We start from the raw sequence: 19683 nt of genomic DNA, 5'->3' as shown, positions 1-19683 counted from the left end.
GAAGTAGTCCTATGAAAAGAGCAAGGAAACAAAGTATGGTTCAAAATAAAGAAAAGAGAGCGTCAGGGATGCTTCCTTTCTACATATCTTTTCAAACTATATGTAGAACAGATCATCCAAGAGGCTGGACTTTATGATGAGGGATGTGGCATCAGGATTGGAGGAAGAATCATCAACAATCTACATTATACAGATGACACAATCTTTCTTCCTTCCCTCCCTCCTTTCCTTTCCTTTCCTTTCCCTTCCTTTCCCTTCCTTCCTTCCTTCCTTCCTTCCTTCCTTCCTTCCTTCCTTCCTTCCTTCATCTTTTCTGGGCTTCTAATGCCACTTCCACCATGAAGACTCCCTGTATTTTCCCTGCTTACACCTCTTTTCATTTTGTGAATTCCTTGTGTTTTGTGGGTACATCTACGAGCTCAGAGAGAACCCTATCTTTTACCATCTTCAAACCTTCTCCCATGTCTACCAAGGGCTTAACATATTCATTATTCGCAGGGCTCACTCAATCAATGTTGACTCATTAGAGAGGGTGGTAGCTGGCTAATCCGGCCATCATAGAACCACCACAAGGGAGGGCTGTAGCGGACAGAACTGTATTCTCTTACAACTTGCTGTTGCTGTTTGCACTTGAGTCAGAATTGATTCATAGTTGACCCTCCGGCAGGTTTTCAGAGGCTGCAAATCACACCAGATGAGAGTGCCCATCCTCCTCCTTCAAAGGCTCTGGAAGGTTCAAACCGCCCGTCTCTGAGTTAGCAGTGCAACTCCTCACCCACTAGGCCACCAGAGCTCCCTTCTTACAGGTTAGGAGTTTAGAAGTCCAATTTCAGGGTGCCAGCTCCAGGGGAAAGCCCTCTCTCTGTGTTGGTGGAGGAGGAAAGTCTTGTCAATTCCAACATCTGTAAGTCCAGGGCTCCCCGACCTCCATGTGCTTTCTGCTTCCAAGGTTTCCAGGAGTTTCCTCACAGGGGCCCCGGTCCAAAAGGACATACTCCACTCCTGGCGAGTCTTTGCTGGCCCTTCTCAGCTCATCTGTAGTGTTTTCATTGACTGTTTTGGGGGGAATTAGATCTCCAGACCTTTGTTCCTAGTCTCTCTTAGTCTTAAAGCTCTGCTGAAGCCTTCTGAAGCAGCTTTGCACATTTGCAGCAGTGAGCTGTGGAGCAGGTGGGAGAGACGCTTGACTGGTGGCACTTTTTTGAGGGGCTGACCCAGCTCACCAAGCTCTGGACTCCCAGAGCCTCAGAGGTAAGCAAGGGATATAGAGGGACCCAAGTGGTGCACTCCATGCCTGCAAGGTCCCAGAGCCCTGACTTGCCTTCTGTCCAACTAACTACTCCCAGAATCAGCTCTCTCCGCATTATTCTCCTCCAGAAAACATACACTCTGCTTCTCCCGGGCCCTGCAAATAGTAACAATTACAATACAAAAGCAATCAACCTGTATTACAGCTTCTATTTGCTTCAGATCATAAAAGTAATGCATCCAGTATAGGAAAGCAGTGACACACAGAGATGCCCCAAGAACAAAACCGAAACCACACAGCCCACTGCGAGAGGTAAATATTATTACTGTTTATGTACATTTGCATCAAAACTTCTCCAGTATTAACCTGTGCCTATGGGTTTGTATCTTAAAGTGCAGCTGGGACCGTGCTGCACACGATTTTTTGTCCTCCTTCTGATCAACCTGCTTTTGTGAAGCTTTTCTGGCCTCACTAACCCCCTTCAGGTTTCCTGCTAATGTGGCCTGTGCTTTTCTTAGGGGTGTTGCTCCTTCCAGGCTGCCAAGGCCTGGCTGGCCATCCCCACCCTGTCTAACACCGGAAATCACCCCCGAGAGGCTAAGGATGAAAATGACCCACCTTAGCCCTACGCCAGAGTCCACGGCTTATAAAGTTAAACATTTAAAAGGCAAAGAGATTCACTGTTAATCAAATAGTCGATTAGTCAGAAGGTTGAAGGAGATAAAGCGGCTGCTTTCATTTCGAGCTTTAAATGTTTAACAAGGGGAGGCACCTCCAGAGTTCAGCTCAGTAATCCCCCTCTCAGGAAGACGGCATCCTAAAATTATGACCATCACAGAGCTCAGCCTCGCTGGCCCCCACCCCTCCAGGAGACGAGGCCCTTTGTTGTTTATTTACCACATTGATTCCTAATCAGCCCTTAATCAGCATTCCTCACCATGCTCGCAGGAGCTGATGCAAAGGGTTTTCCTTTGGGAGTTCCTGGGATGGGGTTGTGAATCCTGCCTGGCTGGGAAGAGTCTATGTGTGTGTGTGCGTGTGTGTAGGATAGACTGATGAGTGAGTGCTAAGAGGCTGATATAGATTGGACCAGATCAAGGGCAAGGACAAGGGCAGCAGAGAACTTCCACAGCAGTGTTATAAAAAGCTGGAGAAAGGTTTAAACACAGAGAGAATCACTGTAATACGGTTACCAGGGAGGGGGCAGGGGGAAATTAATTACTAGACAATAAACACTTATTAAGATGGGTGAAAGGAAAGACAATATGGGATGAATCAATCAGACACTATGTGTTTTGTAATCAATGTTATAGATCAAAGTGTGCAGGGATGATTGATTGGAAAGTATACACTTTCTAAACTTTCATTCAGATCACAATAGAAACAGAATTTTAAAAAAAATAAGTAAATGATGAGGGTTTTCTTTCCCTGAGTTGTCTCTCTCTCCAGACCAAGGAATTCCACCCAGGATTTCCCTTAATAAAGCTTCTTTAAAAAAAAATAAATTATGAAACCCTCTAACCACTTCAGTGCGTGGGCAGTGCTGGTTCAGGGGTAGAATTTTCACCCTTCATGTGGGAAAGCAGAAGAGCAATGGTGTCACTCTGGAGACTAAGGTGCATCTGATACAGGCCATGATCTTTGCAGTCACTTGTTATGTGTCAGAGAGTTGGAAAACTACTAGGGAGGATAGAAGGAGAATTGATGCCTTTGAGCTGTGGTGCTGAAGAAGAGTATTGAGTGTACCATGGACTGCCAAGAAAACAGATTGATCCTGGAGAGGGTTAAATCGGGCTACTCCTTGGAGGCAAGGATTCTGAAGCTTCGTCTGACATATTTTGAACATGTTATAAGGTGGGACAGGTCCTTGGAGAGGGACATCATGCTTGGGAGCATGGAGGGACAGCGCAGGAGGGGAAGACCCTCTATGAGGTGGATTGATTCAGTGACTGGGGTAATTGGGCTGGGTGTATCAGAGACAGTGCGATTGGCACAGGATAGAGCAGGGTTTAGGGCTGTTGTACATAGGGTCGCTATGAGTCACAGGTGACTCGACAGCACATAACAACAGCAACAACAATGCGGGAGAGCCAGGTTCGATCCCCAGCCAGTGCATCTCATGTGCAGCCACACTCCTCTGTCGGCAGTGGCTGTTGTGTTGCTGTGAACAGGTTTCAGCAGTGCTTCTAGACTGAGAGAGACTAGCAAGAAAGACCCGGAATCTAGTCCCAAAACATCAGTCAAAGAAAACGCTATGGATCACAGCAGACCAGTCCTGTGGCACAGGAGGTCACTGGGAGTCAAGGGTCAACTCAGCAGCAGCTAACAAGGTCAACGCCAACAACATCCATTTCTGTTTTCCTTTTCCTCCGTGGCTCTCCACCAGAGGTGCTGTTGTCTCCCACGGACAACCGGCAATATCTAGAGATAGTTTTGGGGTAACAACTGGAATTGAGGTATGAGTGCTACAGGCATCTAGTGGGTGGTTGTTGTTGTTGCTAAGTGTTGTAGAGTTAAGTATGACCCATTGTGACCCAGTGAATAATAGATCTGAACTCTGCTCTATCCTGAACCTTTCTTACCATCCTCAACTCCGTGGGAGTCCATTGCCACAGACACTGTATCAACCCACTGTGTTGAGGGCTTTTCTTTCCTTCACTGACCTTTCCAACCATGATGTACCTCTCCAAGGAATGGTCTCTCCTAACAACTTATCTAAAGGTTGAAAGATGAAACTTCTCTGTCTTTGGCTCCAAGGACTATTCTGGTTGCACTTTCTTTAAGACCTGTCTGTTTGTTCTTTAGACAACCCATGGGATATTCAGTACTCATCTCCAACATGACAATTCAAAGCCATCCATTCCTCTCCTGCCGTCCTTCTTCACCGTCCAGCTCTCAGATGCATAGCAAGTGACTGAAAGGAATCACCTGAATGAGGCACACCTTAGTCCTCATTGTTGTGCCTCGATAATTTGGAAAGGTTCCTGACTGCAGACATTCCCAATACAATGAGTCTCCTGATCCCCTCACTGCTAATACCAAGTGTACTGATTATGGATCCAAGTGAGATGAAGTCATTGACAGTTTCAATCTTTCTCCATCTATCATGGTGTGACCCATTGGCCCAGTAGTGAGAATTTGGTTTTCTTTTTTTTTTTTTATGTGTGTACCGTCAAATCGGATCTGACCGGTACAGGAGGCGATTGTTCCTCCTTCTTCAGCAGAGCATCTGGTGAATTTGAACCGCACACCTCTGGGATTGCAGTGCAGTTTCCTGCCACTAGGCCACTAGAGCTCGCCAGAATTTGGTTTTCTTGATGTTGAGATGCAATCCGTATTGAAGGCTATATTATTGGATTTATGCAGCAAACGCTTCAATCCTCCTCACCTTCAGCAAGCAAGGTTGTGTCATCAGTGACCAGAGGGTCAGTTAAGAGTTGGTTCTGGCTCATGGACTCAACACAGCAATAAGTTCACCTTGGTGCATAGTTTGAGCTTTGCCTACTTAAGTGGTAGATAAACGTCTGTGAAGGGAATGTTTACTTCCATATACTTGTTGTTATGAGGATCATGTATTCAGGACCAAAAATTAAGACATGCCTGTCAAGGACAAGCAGATCCAAGGCAGGGACAGAACCACATATCCTAAATAAGTCCGCAGAGAACTCTGGTGGCCTAGTGGGGAGAAGCTGTGCTGCAATCCCAAAGGTACCTGGTTGGAATCCACCTGTCACGCCGCGGGGAGAAGGATGGGCAATCCCTCCCCGTGGGATTTACTGCCTCTGAAAACCTGCTGCAGGGCCAGCTATCTCAGTGGCACCCGACAACAACAAATAAATCAGTCCTTGGGAGTCTGGTTCTGTGGTTCGCAAGACCCACACCAACACGTCTGCGCTTTTTTCACTTCTCCATCACTTCCGGGCAGCACTACTTTTTCAGGAAAAGAATGAAAAGGCTCAGAGAGAAATGAAAGTGGCTCGAGCAAGGTCACAAAAAAATATTACATTCCAAAACCTGCCGACTCTCCGCTTCATCTGTCAATACTGCTCTCTGTTCAGCATAAAAATAATGAACAAGGGAGAAGAACAATCTACCCACAGGGCAAGAAAATCCCCAGAGGTAATACTCAGAGGTGGTCCACATGGCCCACTGGGTATTGGGGGTGTGGAGGAGGTAAGTGGGGATACTCTGGATTCGGGAGCAGAAGTCAGCAGACTTGTTCCCTGAAGGGGCAGATGGTAACTATTTCCAGCTTTGCAGACCATACGGTCTCTGCCGTGACTGTTCAACACTACCGTCGTGATTTGAAGGCAGCCGTAGACAATGCGTAAGTCAATGAGCATGGCTGTGTTCCAATAAAACTTTATTCATAGACACTGAAATCTGAATTTCATATCACTTTCTCACGTCATGGAATATTATTCTTTTTATTTTTTTTAAGCCATTTGCAATGTAAAATGCATTCTTAGTTCATAAGCCATAAAAAAAATAAAATACAAATGTATGGTGGGTGAGTTTGGCCCGTTGGCCATAGTCTGCTAATCCTTGTGCGGTAGATTTGTGGCTATTGCTGGAGGAAGCTGTGTCCTTACACTTCTTTCTCTCCTCTTCCTCTGTGAAGAGCGTGCGGACTGTGAGTAAATGCCTGTGCCCGTTGACATACAGCCTGGTTGTCAGTCGTCCACCAGTTCTCCCCGCCCACAACTCCATGACAACAGAACAAGCTCTGCCTGACCCTTCACCTTCCTCATGGCCGGAGCGTTGGACATACCATGTTGGACTTCCAGAAAAGTGAACAAACACGACCAGAACAGTCCTTAGAAGGGAGGATGATGGGATTCTAGCTTTATCAGTCAGGACATATCATCAGAAAAGACGAGCAGAAAAGTATACCACGTTCAGTCAAGCAGTGTTCTATACCGTCGACTGGGACTCCTAGGAACCCTACGACGAACAAGAGATCTGACCTCTGTCCTATCCTGTGCCATCCTCGCAATCCGACACCTTTGAGCCCAGCGTTCCAGTGACTGCATCAGTCCAGCTGGTTGAGGGTCTTCTCTTTCTCTGACACCTACCTTTCTCTCCTCCGACTCCTTGAGCTGAGTTCCCTGGCGCATCTGCTTTTCCAGCTCTGTGACTTTCCGTCCTCAGTGCTTTGGGGATGAAAATGTATTTGAAAAGTTAATGAACATAAATATCTCAACCTATTGCCTCTCACCTCCTCTCTATCAGTGTGATTTTTTTTAATGATATAATTTCAAAAAAGGAGGGAGGGAAACTCTCCATGAGGTGGACCAACATGGTGGTCCCAACACAACAATGGACACAAGCGTGCTAATGACGTCAAGGCTGGGGCAGGACAGGTCAGCGGTTAGTTCTGCTGCCTGTGGGGCCACCACGAGACAGTCAGCTTGAGGGCCACTCGTGTCCTGAGCCCCAGGGTCATCTGCAGAGGCTGAACAAGGCCCAGTGGGTTCTGCCAAGTTTTCATGTCACCTGTCTAATCTTTATCCTCCTGCCTGCTCAGACCAGTCTCCATCTAACCCTTCTCTGCAGGGGTCCGCGGTAAGGCAGGGCCTGGGCTGGGGACCAGGTCCCCGAGGCGCCCCTCCACACTCCCTCATGCTCCTCCCGCCTGGCCTCTGTCAGCACCCTGTCCCTGGAACTGATGGTTTCATTTTTCTGGGGAGGAAAAGAACAAACGGAGTAGATAATTGTAGTGGAACCACCGATAAGTAACGTTTGGTCTCCTTTTTACAACCATTCCCTAGGGCCCCATTATGGTAATTTTTCTTCTATAACTGGCAAATTGTATAACGAGTCAGATGATAAACCAGCAAGCAAAGCAGAAATTTGCATTTTAATACAACTGTCTGTATCCTCCCCCTCCCTCAACACCAGAGAGGTCAGGGCCTGTCAGATTTGGGTCCCCGGCTTCCCCACCCTCCTGCTCCCTTCCTCTCTCTCAGAGTGATCATCCAGGGGCGCTCAGGTGACACTCTGCTCTCTCCAGATCCGACACAGCTCATGGGTTAAGAGCCGGGGGACCAGCAGACAGACAACTGGGCTCCCACCCCGTCCCTTAATTTCCTTTTCCGTAACATGATAACAGATGATGATAACATCGCCACTATAGACTTTGTAATGGATGTTTTTGGCCTGGTAACTGCTCAATAAATAGGATATTATTGAAGTGGTAAGAATGATGGACAGGGCAAGGCTTCAGTGCTTCTGTTCATAGGGTCCTTAAGCAGCGGAGTCACCTAGATGGCATCTGACTATATAATAAGGATGAGGGTGGGCCCTGGCACGATCCCTGGGTCCACAGAGCAGTGAATTCTTAGTCAGAACTCTGATGGAGCCAGTCTGCTCCCCCATCTCCAGCATCAGCTCACTACCATCTTTTTGGAATGTGTTGTCCTTACTCTTTGTTCCCACTCCATGGAGGCTCCGTTCATGGGCTCCAACTCCAAACTTAGGTAGAATTTTTCAAGATGCTGCTGGTCCCACATCGCTTTCACGATCATTGCTATGTTTGAGTTCATTGTTTCAACCATCCATCTCATTCAGAGTTTCTTTCCACTTCATATTCTCCTTACCAGCCATCACGTCCTCTTCCAACCACTGGCCTTTCCGGATGCCTCATTCAAAGTAAGTTAGCCAAGGAGTCAAGATCTCGACTTCTAAAGAGCAACTTGGTTGTATTTCTTCAAAGAATGATTCTTGGAGCTTCGCTCTGCTTTTGTATTCAGGGCCCAGGACCCTTAAAAGGATATGAGGTCACTCAAGAAATTGAGTCATGGCTAATGGAAGATCCCATCCGTACACTACTATCTTGACCCAGTTACTCTAACCACAGCAGCACCAAGTCCCCAGCCATACCACACTACACACCAAGGGCACATCCAGTTTGAGGAGTTCTGGTAGCAACCTCCTATTTCCTAAGAGCAGGGGGCGCACTGCTTGAACTCACGCTCTACTCCACCAGCTCTGGCTGTGTCATTTGTTCCTATCTCTACAGTGGGAACACCACCATCTACCAGTGTGAGGACCGAAAGGGTTAACGGATGCCCGTGCCCAGCACACAACAAACACCAGTTGAGTCCACCAATTAGTTGATTCTGAGAGACGCTAACAACCCCGGGCAGCTTTCTGGCATGATGGTTACGTTTGGCAGGGACAGCCCGTCCTTTCACACTCAAGAGAAACCAAGTAGAATCCAGAAAACCCTGCCAAGAACCCGGGATTATTATTTTAGCTCCAGGAGTGAAGCCTTCAGGGACTTGGCATGCCTGGTTGTTTGAATGTAGACACAGAGATGTATCCAACAGGCAGGGGAGAGGGAAATGAATGGTTATCACAGTACATGCTGTGAGGGCTATTCTTAGCATGTCATGCAACCCCTTGAGACCGTCGGGGGGTGGGGGGGGAGGGGTTCCAATCCAGAACTGGGAAGTGAGTTTGTCTCCACGTTGTGATGAGACATTTTTCCTACAGGAAACGAGTCATAGCCCACAAGGACAAGTTAGGAGTGATGTCGCAGCTGATAACATACTTCATTCATCATTCATCCAGAGAATATGCTTAATCTCCTCTTCTAGTCCAGGACTGGCCTGGGTACTTATGATGCATTAGGAAACAGAGCAGATGGCATTCCCCACCCTCAGGGAGCTTCCATTCCAGTGTGAGGATACATACACAAACGAGTACAATAAGAAGATAAATTTTAAGTTGTGTTCCCCAAAAATATATACATCAACTTGTTTGGGCCCGACTTCTCAGTGATTTGCCTGTTAGACAGTGGCATCGTCTGGCTGTTTCCTTTATGTTGCTGTTAGGTCCCATCAAGCTGGCTCGTACTCATAGTGATCCCACGTAACAACAGAATGAACTCTGCTGGGTCCTGGACCATCCCCATGGACTGTGTGCGCTTCGTCCCATTGTTACAGTCACTATTTCAATCAACCTCGTTAAGGATTGGCCTCTCTTTCCCTGACCCTGTAGTGATTTCAGGCATGATGTCCTTCTCCAGGGATTGACCACTTCTGATAACATGAGATAAAGCCTCACCATCCTTACCTCCAAGGAGCAACCTAGCTATATTTCCTCCACCAAAGCAGAGTTCCTAGTTCTTTTGACAGTTGTAGTACATTCCACGTTCATCACCAACACCTCAGTTTCATGCCTCTGGATGTGGGGGTCTCCACAAGTTGGAGCTGACTCCAAGGCAGTTAACAACAATGAGTAGACAGTTACCCCAACGTCCCACTCCCTCCTTCCAGCAGAATCATACCTTCTCACTCGTAGAAGGTGACCATGCGGTAACTCCCACCCAGCTGGAGAACATTTCTCCACCCACTGGTGTTGGGCTTGGCCAAGTGACTTGTCTGGGCAATGGGATGGAGGCTAAGAGGTTACAATGGACACTTTTGTCTATGAGCTTTGCTTTGACCTCTTCACTTCTGCCATTCCTCGGGCAACCACCAGATCCACGGTACATGTGAACTAAGCCTGAACCACCTCTGAAGCCCCCTGTGTAGTTTGGTCTAGTCAAGTTCAGCCTCTCATACTCTCTCAGAAATTCTACACCTAATGCAAACCACTCACTCACAAGTGTTGGGCAAAAGGGAGGCACACTATACTCTTAAATCATTGTTAGATCTTCCTATAACAGAGCTTAGTTTTAGAGTTTTTTCCCCTAATCCTAGCAAGTACAAGAAACTATACTACAGTAATGTTGTTGTTGTTGTTGTTGTTATGTACTGTCGAGTCAGAACTGACCCACAGCTGCCCCAGGCAATTAATAGCATGAGAGAAGATTGTTCATATTTTTCCCACAGAGCAGTTGGTGGCCTCGAACCACATGCCTTGGGGATTGCAGAGCAGCCTCTTGCCTCTGCGTGCAATTAACAACCGCTGAAAACCCATCAGAGAGTCATCTATGGTTCGATTCTGGCTCAACGGTACACAACAACAATGACAACATAAATAGAAACAATACCAAACAAACCAAGCCCATTGTCATCCGAGTTTATCCCAACTCATGGTAACTCTGCACTGGGCTTCTGGGGCTGCAAATGCTAACAGGAAGAGATTGCCCGCCTTTCTCCCACAGAGCGGCTGGTGAACACATTATACCACTAAAGATCCTTCTAAAGGGAAACAAAGTCTTGATAAATACTACAACGGGATGAGTCTTATAAACAGGCTCAATTAAATGAGTCAGACTCAGAAGGACACGGGTCGTATGATCCTACTAATAGGTTATAGCTAGAATAGGCAAGTATGTAGAGATCAGGTTTGCCAGTGGTTACCCAAGGTGGGAGGATGAGGGAAAGGGGACCTGACTGCTCAGAGAGCCCCACGGTCCTGTTAACGATGGCAGCCTAAGCTGGACATGGAGAGAGACCATAGTGGCACAACATGGTGAACAGAACGGAATATCACCAAACTTTACTTGTTTAAAAAAAAAGCTCAATTGACAAACTTTAATTTTTTTTAGTACAATAAAGCAGTAGGAAAAAGAACCATACTTCAAGGCACATAAACCAATGGACACAGGACACCTCAGGCAGAAGCTGTGATTGTACCAAGACTATAAGGACAGATTCTTAGAGGCAAAACGCCTTGACCTCTGAAGTTAACATGAACCATTCTTATGTAGAACAATATGCAGAGATGCACAAAGTGAGTGAAAAGAGAGTGACTAAGAGTCTAAAACAAGTCAGGGTAAAGACAGACAAAGCCAAGAAGGAGGGGAGGTCTAGGAAAGTCTAGATGGAGCAACCAGCGGAAGTATTATGAGAACCGAGAAGACTGGACAGTGGGTTTCTTGACACCATATCATCTTTGCTTGAAGCAGATGGTAGAGTTTGGAGCTTATGAAGAAAGAGCCTGGTAGTGAAAGTAAGGCCTATCTGGGTCCCACCTTGTGAGTAGTAACCCCTTCACTACCTGCCATTGTCATAAGATACATGCCTGTTAATGGATTCGTAGCTCAAAGGAGCAAGTCTTTCCCAGTCACCTTCCCCAAATCAGCAAAGGCCTTGATTTAAGAGCAAGGCAGAAATAAACAACTCTTCCCGGTACCACAAGTGCCCAGAATGTCACCAGGTTTGGTTTCTACTCATTCTATTCACATCAGCAACACCAGGTGAGCGCTCTGTGACTCTAAAGACAGGTGAACCAGGGCTCCTGTCGTCACAAAGCTTGCCCTCTCAGGGATGATATAAAATACACAGGGAAATAATGAGAATACAAGGGAGTCTCGATGTATACCAAGAGCAAAGCATAAAAAGACGTTCCAAGGATTCTGAGGGGAGGAAAATGTGCACCAATGAACAGAAATCCAAATTTTCTGTAAACTTTCTTAAAATATCAATTAAAAAAAATAATTGAGGAGGAATATTACTACCTGTTTGGGTGAGTGGGGTAGGAGAGGGGGAGGCAGGCAGGAAGATGGAAAAGGTGGAAGAGGAACATTTGAGTTGAGCTTGGAAAGAAATTACAGGTAACGGTATTCTTGGAGGAAGGCAATGGTGGTGCAGCCGCGGCTGGGATGGAGGGTGGTGAGACAAAGCTAGGGTGTGGCCTAGTCACAGAGGGTTCAAGAGCGCGGACCGGTTCCATGGATTCATCCCACCATTGCTATTTTCTTATTTTGCACAGAGGGGTAAACAGTGGGTGTTTTGTTCAGAAACTTTCAATGGTGAGGATTTGGAGGACCTCTCAACCACACACTGTTCTGAGAACCTTAAAAGCCCAGACTCTAAGGGTGAAGAGTACTCTACCCACCTGATGCCTCCACCCACGTCCACCTTGTCCAGAACTGACAAGTCCCACAGGCCTATCTTCCCATCCCGACCTTGGTGCTGAATCTTCCCCAAGTAGATGTTGCACTCTGTGTTCATGGTGTGCATTTTAATGCCACAAACCCTGATGGGATTTCTTCCTGTGATCATGTGCACACAGTTCCCACCTACACACCCTCTGGGGACAAACAGGAGAGAGAGGAGAGACGGCAGATGACAGCTTCCCTTCCCACTTGCTGCAAAGGGTTCTGCCCACCTTCCTCTCCTACTAGCCCATCCTCTGTCTGCCTGGAAAGAGTCCTGTTCCCATGAGCCTCCCTTCTCCTCCCTGCCTCTCTGAACAGGGAAGGTTGCCCAGGGGCCAAAAACAATGTCCAAAGTCCAATGTCTAAAAGGGATGGAAGTGTGGTCATATAACTTCCCCAAAGAAGTCCCTGAGCAGTAAAAATGGTTACAACACTCAGCTTAACTGAGAGGTTGGATGTTCAAGTCCACACAGAGGTTCCTGAGAAGAAGTCCTGACAATCTACTTTGGGAAAACAGTATCAGAAACCCACAGAACACATTTATCTACTCTGACACACAGGGGCCACCAGGAGTCAGAGTCCACTTGGCCTTGAAGCTTGTGTTTGTGTTTGTTTTCTGAGCAAGAACTCTAACCTTTGGAGTTTTCCAATAATTAAGGCCTCTTTGTTAACTACTAACTTATAACTTTGTTATCTATCTAGTAACTGCTCCAAGAGAGAAAGTTAGGGGACCTTCTCCCATGATTTACAGTCTTCCAAAACCCACTGGAGGACCAGGTAGGAGTCAATTCCAACTCGACAGCAGTGAGTTGAGGGGTTTTGTTCAGGTGCAGCCTTTAGACCATACCTGAAAGTGGCTCTGGTAGCCTAGTGGTACCTGCAGTCCCAAAGGCACACAGTTCTCTTCCCATTTGATTAACTGTCTCTGAAAACCCGCCAGAGGGTCAGTGACCACACACAACCGGCCATACCTGAGAGCTTATCCTAATGGAGCAACACACATGGAGGCTGGTTGAGCCTGAAAAACCACCCAGTGCTGTCAGCTGACTTCAGGGGACAGCTGCTTCAATTGGCAAAGGCCCTGCATGAAAAAGTGGACCAAAGGCTAAAGAAGCCCTGGTCACATGAAGGAGAATCACACATCTCCAAGAAAATACCAAGAATTCGTGGCATACTGCACAAGGTGCATGAATCTAGGATAGATTGCAATGTAAGTCAGTCACGAAAGGACAATTACGGTAGGAGATCATTACTATAAAAAAACAAACTCAGGAAAGTCTTACATGCAGTAGAAAGTCTTTCGAAGGGTTAAAAAAGATGAGAAGGGAGGGAGAAGGAGACAAAAATAACAGCTAGGTGAAGGGAAAGGCAATATACACTAAGGTGTTGATTAGACATTATAATTAATGACATTAATCAATTGTAATTAATGTTGTAAAACAAAATATCTATGAGTGATTAAATGAAAAACCAATATGACTTGTGTACTTTCACTCACAAAATACATGACTCTCGACACAAACCCTCCACGGCTTTCCTGGTTGGCACATGGTAGCCTGTCCTTCTAAGAGACGTGGAAGTTTCACCTTGGGACACTCCCAGACTTCATATATGTCTTCATTTGTATCGTTTTTACTGTAATAATACAAATTGTGAGCATTATGCTGCCTTGGGTGCTGCAAGTCACTCCAAAGAACCATCAGACCCACGAGAAATGTGAGAAACAGGAGATCAGGAGTGAGGGGACCCCTGAGCTTACAAGAGGCATCTCAAGCGGGTGAAGGCAATCTTAAACTGGCAGCCAGCATGTCAAAAGTAAGAGACCCCAGAGCTCCTGACATTGGCACTGGCTTCCTGATGGAACAGTTTAAAAGCCTTGAACTTGTAAACGTTCAAGACCATCTTTGCAGTTTCCAAGTCAATCAATCTCACTGAGGGACTTCCTCTCTTGCTTTGACACTCTATCTTTCTCAGCACGATGTTTTTTTTCCGAGTAGTGGCCCCTCCTGATAACATGTTTAAAGTACGTGAGATGGTATTTGACCCTCCTTGCTTCCCTGGTACACCCTCTCCAAGAGAGATTTGGTAGTTCTCTGGCTGTCCACAGGACATTAACACTCTTGTCCGACACCACAATTCAAAGGCATTGATTCTTCTTCGGTCTCCCTTATAAATTGCTAGCTGTTAGATGCATAGGAAGCAACTGTATGGCTTGGATCAGGCCCATCTTAGTCTTTAAACTGATATCCTTTCTCTTAGTGCTTTAAAGAGGTCCTTGACAGCAGATTTTCCCAATGCACAGCCAAGATTGTAAGGGTGGACAGAACAGGGCAAGGTTCCGATCTATTGTTCATAGGGTCGCTATGAGTTATATTAGACCCGATGACAGCACCTAACAACAAAAACTGGCCATAACTGAAAGACCTGGCAGCAAAGTGTGCCATGTGTTGGGCTATGAATCCACCAGGAGTTCTAGTCCCCCGGCCACTCCAAGAGAAAAGATGGGTAATCTCCTCCTACAGACGTACAGCCTCGGAAACCCAGTGGTCGTCACAAGTTGGAATCGAAGACTCATTAGCAGTGGGTTTGATGTGGGTGTTTTAGGTCAAAAGTGGGGTTATCTTGGGAACTTTCAATCCTGCAGCAAGCATTGCGTGGACCCAGCAGTCTGCAGGACTTTAACTTGCGAGCTCAGACCTCACTCTGGGTGGTTGGAGTCAGAGGAAGAAGGCCTGTGCATTTGGCTGGTGCAAGAGTGGAAGTGGTGGGGAGCTCTGGTGGCCTAGTGGCAAGAAGCTGCACTGCAATCCCAGAGACACACGGTTCAAATCCACCAGATGCTCTGCCAGGAAAGGAGGGATGATCTCCTGTACCAGTCAGATCCGATTTGACGGTACACACACACACACACAAAATAATAAAAAATTATGAAATAATAAAATAAAAATAAAAATTACAAAAAAACAGTGGAAGTGGTGGAGAAATGCCAAGTGGGAAGCTCGATTGGATGTGATATATCATTCTCAGAGAGGGCCTGAGACTCAACGCTTGGAGCAGGAGCTGCAGTGGAGAAGAGGAGGGCGAAGCAGGAAGTTCCTGTTTAGTATCAACAAAAGAATTAAAGGCTCTGGAGAAACAGAGACTGGAGTTGAATCCAGTCCACTCAGTCTGTCTCTCAGACTCTCTTATCAAGAGGCACCAAAATGCCCTTTCAGAATCCAACCAAGGAGATGTTAGTAACAGCTTGGCTGAAGCACTGGGGGTAGAGAGGGAGGCGGCAGGGAACCAAACACCAATTAATTCAAGTCCTTGAGAACATGTGTGGGGAGGCAGCATGTTCCTTACGGTGTGTGAGGAAGGTTAATAAGCACCGGTGACATTGGTTAGCAGCAAGGAATAGCAGCGTGTCCCAAGACACTCAGCTTCAAGCCCAAGGTCAAGGGCATCTTAAAGACTCAGTTCCTCCTGATTCCTGTCTTGTATATACTATCCAGAACACACACATCAGGGGTGGCCAGGAACATCCAAGACTTTGTAGGTCAGAAGACTGATATTCCTACCAAACGCTGTTAGTTGGGCCACCAGAAGGCTAGAATGCAGCCTCCATTCACCTTGTCTCAAAGGGAGAAGGTGAGCAGAGGAAAAGGTAGTCCTCTGAGTCTGCAGACACCCATCCAAGGGTCTGATCTCAAGATGGAACCCTACTGATAAGACACCCACTGGAGTAGCTGTCCCACCCCACAGGGCCCCTTCTCCCCTCGTGGCCGAGGCTGTCGTGTGGTAACAGTGCCAGATCACCCTTGGTCAGGTGTGCCACAGTCTGCATCCCAGATGAGCGTCTTGACTGCCATGCAGCCATCTGCTCTCCGGTACCCAGGGCTGTTCTGTGAAGGAACCCTTGAGCCGAGCAAGGATTTTCCACTCAGGGTCTGTGTTCAAGCTGGAACCGTCTGCGCACGGGCTTCCTCTTACCCCAAGCCCAGAGCTGCCAGCGTTTGGCAGCCAGCACCCCGGGATGTCTCTGGATGCAGCGGGATGCTTTGATCTCCCTAGCAAGTGCCTGGCGGCGGTGGTGCACCGTCTAAATGGTGCATCCGGAATCTGACAGGGAAACAAGCGTTTGGGTGACACCCAAATGCAGCATCAATACAAGCCTGCTGACACTTCCATCTGCCCCTGGGTCTCGAGAGCCCCCATGTGCAAGAGGAACAGTGGGTAGAATGAAAGTAGGTCACCCCGCCCGGGTGGAATAGGGCAGGTGTGTAGCAGATGCTCAGCTACCTGATGGGGGCGGGGGCGTGTAGAGCGAGCATGATGAATAAGGAAGGAGCAGGGCTCTGTCTCCCTTCTAACAGATTGTTGCTGGGAGAGTGGAAACATGCTTGGGTCGAGGCCAGCGGTTCTCAGCACTGTCTGTATATGAGAATCGCTTGAGAAGCTTGCTCTTAAAAAAAAGAGAGAGAGAGAGAGAGAGAGATACTGATGTCTGGGCCTCACTGAAGACCAATTAATGAAGGCTCCTGAGGGAAGAGGCTGAGGGGGTGAGAGACTCGAAAGGCTCCCTGGGTTTTCTAGGCGCCCGCAGTCAGGGCTCAGCTGCCCCCGGGACAGGCAGAGGCCATTCTGTCTATGGGCCTCCCAAGGAGGCTGCATTTGAACAGCCTGACTCCTCTGATCCCTGTGCACCTGGTGTCTCCCCAGGTTTTCTCCGTCATGTTTTCTGTCCCTATCTCTGTGCTGTTCCTCTGTCCCACTGTGAGCTCCTGCAGGAGAGGGGGCTGAGGCCTCTAGAAGGTCGCTGGCCAGCAGCATCCGCCCCACCTGGAGTGTATTAGAACTGCAAGTTCCCAGGCTTGACCCCAGCCTGAGAGCCCCAGTGGGGTAGGAGGTTAAATGTTGTGCTTATTATCCAAAAGTTGATAGTTCGAGCCCATCAGCTGTTCTGGGGGGTTGGGGGAAAGATGAGGCGGCCTGCCCCCATAAAGATTATTAAACCCCATAGGGAAAGTTCTCCTCTGTCCTGTGAGGTCTCTGTGAGTTTGTGTTTACCCCAGTCAGAAAGCTCCTCAAAAGCATGGACGGTGAGACTGTATCTCATGTACCAGGGACATGTTATCAGGATGGGCTTATACCCGAAGAAAGACATCACACGCTGTGAGGAACCACTGAAAATCACCAATGAGATCGCTCCACGCATTGGCTACAACAAAGGACTCAACCACGACAATGGTGAGGCTCACTCAAGACTGGACAGTGCTCTGTTGGGAGCACGGTCGCTCTGAGTTACGACATCCAACAACAGCCCCAGAGCAGCTAAGGAGACACGCTTGAGGTGGGGCCAGCATCTGTGTGTGATCCAGCCCCGCTGGGGCCGCTGGCACAAGCTCCCGTCCCAGAGTCGGTGCCCTGCTCCACACTCAACTCTGCCTGCTCACAGGGGGGTGGTGCATCCATATCACCCGTGCAGAATCTCGGGCTCCCACCAAGATCTACGATCTCAGACCCTTCATCATAATAAGAAACCTAGGAGTGTGTTTATGAAGGAGAAACTGCTCTAGTCAGTGTCTGGGGAATATCTCAATTGGCTTTTTGAAAGGTAGGATTTGGGAAGCTTTTCCCATCCCTTATATAAGGACCCTTGGAGACTGAATTCTATCTCCTCCAGAATAAGATCAGTTGAAGCCCTACGCTGGGTACGTGTGAACATGACCTTGTTTGGAAATAGGGTCTTTGAAGATGTTATCAACCAACACGAAGTCATACTGGAGCGGCGAAGAAAGAATCCAATTTGAGTGGTGTCCTTATAAAGAGAAGAAACCCACAGGGGAAGACTACCATGTGCAGACAAAGGCACTTCCAGTGACATCACCACAAGCCAAGGAAGCCAAGGACCATTGGGAGCCACCAGGGGCTGGGAGGATGTGAGGAAGGACCTTCCTACAGCCTCCAGGGCTTCCAACACCTTCAGTTCAAACGTCCACCTCCCAGAACTGTGAAAGAATACATTTTCAATATTTCAACCACTCAGTTTGTGGCATATTGTTAGGGCAGCTACGGTTAGGAAGCTAACCTAAGGATCAGACGATTTAAAAAGGAAAGTCAACGAACTGACAGATTTGGATGATGGCGTTGGTAAAGAATTGGCAGCATAATAGATGGAGAAGAGATTAAAATTGTTGACAATTTCAGTTTTCTTGGTTCCACAAGCAACACTCTTGGCATTAGCCATCAGGAAATTAAAAGACTAATTGCCCTGGGGAAAATCTACTGTCAGAGACCTCTCCAGAGTGTTGGAGAGCAAGGATGTCAGTCTGCAGACTAAGGTGTACCTGATCCAGGACATGGTCTTCACAGTAACTTGCTCTGCATCCGAGAGCTGGACAATGAATAAGGATGACAGAAGAATTGATGCCTTTTAGTTGTGGACTGGAGAAGAGTATCAAACATTACATGGACTGCCAAGAGGACAAAGAGGTCTGTTCTCTTTGAGAGAGGATGAAACCAAGTTGCTCCTTGGAGGCAAGGATTTTGACGCTCTGTTACACGTATTTGGGGCATGATGCCAAGAGGGACCGGTCCTTGGAGAAGGATATCATGCCTGGAAGGGTGGAGGGACAGCACAGGAGAGGAAGATACTGGGTGAGATAGAGTGACTCAGTGACTGGGGTAATAAGGGCAGGTGTGTCAGAGTCAGTGTGATTGGCTCAGGACAGGGCAGGACTCCAAGCTATTGTGCAGAGTCTCTGTGAGTCACCAGCATCTCAATAGCAGGTAAGAACAACACAACAACAAAGAATATGGCCCAAAGAACAAACAAATCACAATGGTCCTTGGAATAGATGATGGAAAGATTTTGGCTCATTTACTTTGTACAAATTCTAAGCAAATACCAATAGCTAGAAAAGGACATTATATTTGGTAAAGTAGGAAGTCAACAGAAACAAGGGAACCCCAATTGCTAGTCACACAAGGGCCTCAAACTTAACCATCACTCATGTTGAAGGGGAGTGACTGGACAATGTCTTGTTCTGTTGGGCAGAAGGTCATCACGAATCAGAGCCGATTTGATGGCCATCCACAAACAATCCCACCTTGTTCCTCAAGATCTCCATCTTGAACACAAGCTACCAGAGCCAGTGGCCCCTCTATCCTAGAAAGGTTATCAGAGAAGGAAATGGACTCAGCTTTGTCCCTGGGTCACAGCATGGCTATTACGTTTTGGGGGGGAGGGCCCTGCTGGTGACGTCTGTGGGAGACGCACTGCTAACCCAAGGCCAAATCTCTCTGGAAGTTCAAATCCAGCAACTATATGGGAGAAAGATGAGGAGCCTTGTCCGATGCCACTTACAGAAACCAGTCAAGGGGGAACTCTGAGTCAGTTCCAACTCATCAGCACTAAGGAGGCAGCCAAGCCAGTCATCGCTGTGCTGTCCACCTTCCTACCCTCTCCCCTGCAAGGGAGTGAGCCCTGAACTGCCCAGGGGGCTGGCTTGAAAGGGGCCACTCACTCCTGTGAGGAGAAGGCATGACTTCCCCCCAGGGTTGTCATCGCAGCCAACAAAGCCACGTCCGTCCGTCCGTCTTTCTTTCTTTCTTT

Source organism: Elephantulus edwardii, unplaced genomic scaffold, assembly GCF_000299155.1.
Source record: "Elephantulus edwardii isolate Elephantulus edwardi_28Jun2011 unplaced genomic scaffold, EleEdw1.0 scaffold00048, whole genome shotgun sequence".
NCBI lineage: Eukaryota > Metazoa > Chordata > Mammalia > Macroscelidea > Macroscelididae > Elephantulus > Elephantulus edwardii.
Note: the sequence above shows the minus strand (reverse complement) of the source record.